The 3805-nt window shown below is 57.8% G+C and overlaps 1 pseudogene; it reads right to left on the reverse strand.

Annotated features, from left to right (window-relative positions):
- Positions 1-216: 216 nt before the first annotated feature.
- On the reverse strand, positions 217-3469 carry LOC143386355 (teashirt homolog 3 pseudogene; annotated as a pseudogene).
- Positions 3470-3805: the final 336 nt, after the last annotated feature.

The raw sequence follows: 3805 nt of genomic DNA on the forward strand, positions 1-3805 counted from the left end.
CTTACCACTGCGTTTTAACCTTCATATTTTACCAGTAACAACAGCAGATTATGCACCTCTATTAAACACTGTACAGTTATACAAAACAGTCCAGCCCAGAGTGATTCTCTGCAGTTAACATAAGAACATGTGCCAAGAACAAGACAGAGGGGCCTTAAGGTGCCTTCAACAGTTTCCCTCAAAGCAAACTGCAGTCATTTCCATCAGAAGCAAACGCTACTGCTTCTCCAACTCAGAAACATACAGAAGGTGGTCTTCTGGCGATTTCCCGTGTGTTTTGCTAAGGTGAAGCTTAACGGCATGCTTGCTCGCAAAGATCCGATTGCAAAGTTTGCACTGATAGGAGGTCCCCAGGTCCTCCTCCGGGGAGGACGTCACCAATTTTTCTGATGGCGACTTGGTTTGTGCTATTTGATTGTTAATATGTTCAGTGGACAGTTTGGATAAGTCCCGTAGCCGGAAGCCCAGATGTGACTCTAGGTGGCTGATGTATGTGGAAGGAGTCCTGATTTGTGACGCACAGTCATTACAAAAGAACACGGGGTGGCCAGTGTCCAAGTTTTTGAGGAACTTTGTTCCACCTGTCCTCCGAAGCTGGTATTTCACATTGGCCAGCCAGTGGCTGATGGTGGTCATGGAGAGCCCCGTGAATCTCGAGATGTGCATGCGCTCCTGGGGGCTCAGGTCTGACATGATGTACTTCCCTTCGGAGGTCTGCCGGAGGCTGGCGGCAAACTGGGCCTGGAGGATCAGCAGGTGCTGGGGGTTCCAGTTTGGCGGCCCTTCCTCTTCTGCGCAGGCGTCGACTCCTCGGCCTCCTCCAGAGTGGCCCCATCAATGTCAGACTTCTTGGAGATGCTGGAAGGAGTGGAGGATTTTGACGTGTGGCTCTCTGTCAAGTTCTTCAGCATATCGGATATATCCGACAAGGCATTCTCGCGTAGCGGCGAGTTTGACATGAATGATACGATGGCAGATGTCTTTGCCGTTGTCACCGTGGATGAGGAGGTTGCCGGGGATGTGGACGTGGGGGACAAAAGCACTGAACCCAAAGAGCAGCATTTGTCACTCTTCCCTTTTGTCAAATCTATGGGCTGGTCGTTGTTGACGTGGTAGAAATAGCGGTCGAGGTGGTCTGCCTTCTTGGCCTGTAGGGGTGGTGGGGTGGCCACGGCCGCCTTCTCGGCCAGGCTGTTGCTCATCTTGAAAAGCATGCTCATGGGGTCCAGCGCAGGCAGAGAGGGCTTGGCAGCCTTGCCCAGGTGGATGTTCATGACCGACTGCAAGGCGCTCAGGGGGTTGACAAAGGGTTGCTCGGGTGGGTGGTCGGTGATGATGGCCGTGCTGCCGCTCAGGCTGCTGGTCAGGGGCTTCACCAACTCCTTGCCATTCTCCACGGGCTCCGCCGCGGGGCTGCCCTCCTTGCACCCATCCCACGGGGGACTTGGGCTGTTCTCCTGGCTTTTGAAGCCCCCATCGCTGGAAGCCTCCATCTTGATGGGCTCGCTGAGCTCACTGCTACACGGGGACGGGGTGGCCCGCTTGGGCGGAGAGAGCTTGCCCTCGGGCTCCTTCATCTTCTCCTCAACTTTGGCAACTTTCTCGGTGACTTTCTTCACCAGCTCCTCCATGGCATGGAAGTTTGTCTTGGGCATCGGGGAGGTCTGGCTGCAGGGTGGAGAGACCAGGGTCTGGGTTTTGGTGGGAGACACCATCTCGCTGTTGCCGAACATGGGCTTCAGGGGGGTGCTTTTCCCCTATGAGCCCAGAAACAACTTCATCATGTTGGGGAGCTGGTAGGCGGCGTGGATGCTGGGGTACCCCCCCCCCCCAGCTGGGAGTGCCGTTCTGGGCCTTGTTGATTGCGGATGTCACCGTGTTTTCCAGGGATTTGAGGATATCTAGTCCCCCTTTGGGGCTCTCTTCTAAGTCATTTTCAGTCAAATAATGGTACTTGGAGGAGATGTCATACTTTTCTTCCTCCTCGCTGGGCTTTTCCTTCTCCTTGGGTTTCTCATCAGTGACTGTCTTGTCCTTGTCCATTTCCTTCTTGACCTCCACGTTCAATTTCGGGGAGACACTCGCAGGTGTGTTGGAGGGGGACGTGAAAGTGGTGGCCACCAGGGGCACAGACTGTACCTTCTCATCCAGCAGGGTCGTGATGGTGGGCGTGACGGGCGTCTCCATGATGGGCTTCCCCTTCTTCATGGCCGAGTTAGTGACCTTGATGAAGTGGCCGGTAACCATCATGTGGGCCGTGAGCTCCTGCAGCGTGTCATGGGAGCTGCCACACTCCATGCATTTCAGGATCTGGGACTTGCGGGCCTCGAAGTGCCACGCGTAGCTGGCCCCGTTCTGGTGGCCGTACAGGTTATTTGGCGTGATGTAAGGGTTGGAGTTCTTCTGAAGCGCATCATTGGTGTCCGACATGGTAGCTTTAGGGGTTCCACCTGTGGAATCCGGGGAGCTGGGGAGCTCCAGCTCCAGTGAAGCTTTTTTGCGGGCAGCCGGAATGATTTTGGCTGCCACGGGAGTGAGGGGTTCCTTCAGAGGCACTTTTTGGTAGTGTTTAGTTTTGATCATATGGACACTCAGGTCCTGGAGGGACTCAAAGGAGTGGCCACAGTACATGCACTTCAACACCTTCTGGGCGTCCTCCTTCCCTTCCATCTCCAGCAAGGAGCGTTTGTGGGGCTTGGACCAGCGCTTGGGGTTGTTGTTGTCGGTCTCGTGGTTATCGTCGCGATAGTGCCCGGTCTCGTTCATGTGCACCGTCAGCTCCACCAGGGTGTCGTAGGCCGCGCTGCAGTCTTTGCAGCGGAACTTGCTGGCCCCCGTGAAGATGGAGCCATAGAGCTTGCTGCTCTGCCGGTACAGCTGCACCGTGCTGAAGAGGCTGGGCTCCGGCAGCATGCGACTCTGGGACACCTGCTGCAGGGTCTTGGCCATGGCGCTCTGGTGCCAGTCGAAGCTCCCGCTGCCGCAGCTGCTGCTGCTACTGCTGCTGCTGCTGCTGCTGCTGCCGCTGCCGTTGTTCTTCTCCGAGGAGGGCTGGTGCAGGTTGAGGTTGAGGTTGGATCAGTAGGAGTTGGAGAGGAAGTTGTTGTACACGGCCTTCATCTGCTCCAGGCTATCGGACACGGTTGTGTCCTCCAGAGGGACCGTGACTTCCTTGGTCTCCTCTTCATTCTTGATGGAGTCACTTTCAAAGTCAGCCATGCGGTCACTGGTCTCGCTGATGTGCGACTCGCTGTCCATTTCGTGACTGGAAAACTCAGCGGCCGGGGAGTTCTGGTAGCTGGGGCAGGTCTTGGGGAGCTCCTTCTCGGGGCACATGTACTTGGCCGAGGGTTCTCCATCTGCCGTGTGCTCTTCGGGGTCTATATCTTCGTCTACCAGGGCAGCTGCCTTTAACTCATCGGAAACAGGCTGCTGCGCGCCGGGGCGCCTGCTGCTTCCTCCTCGGCATGATGCTTCTCCCGCGACTGCCACAGCCGCCACCGCCGCCGCTGCCGGGCTAAGGAGAGGGAGGGAGGGGCGGCAGGCCCGCGGGGAGGGGGGGGGCGAGGCGGGCCTGCTCTCAGCCTCCCCCCCCGGAGAGCGGCCGCCTGCAGGATGCTGCTGCGCCCCGGCTCTCCGCGTCCCCACCTCGCCGCGCTCTGCCGCGATCCCCGAACGTGCGGAGGGAAGAAGGAGGGCGGGCGAGGGAGGCGCGGGGAGGGAGGAGCACGGGGGGAGGAGGAGGCAGAGGAGGAGGTGGTGGTGGAGGAGGAGGAGGAGGAGGAGGAGGAGGAGGAGGAGGACC

Source organism: Callospermophilus lateralis, unplaced genomic scaffold, assembly GCF_048772815.1.
Source record: "Callospermophilus lateralis isolate mCalLat2 unplaced genomic scaffold, mCalLat2.hap1 Scaffold_109, whole genome shotgun sequence".
NCBI classification, from domain to species: Eukaryota; Metazoa; Chordata; class Mammalia; order Rodentia; family Sciuridae; genus Callospermophilus; species Callospermophilus lateralis.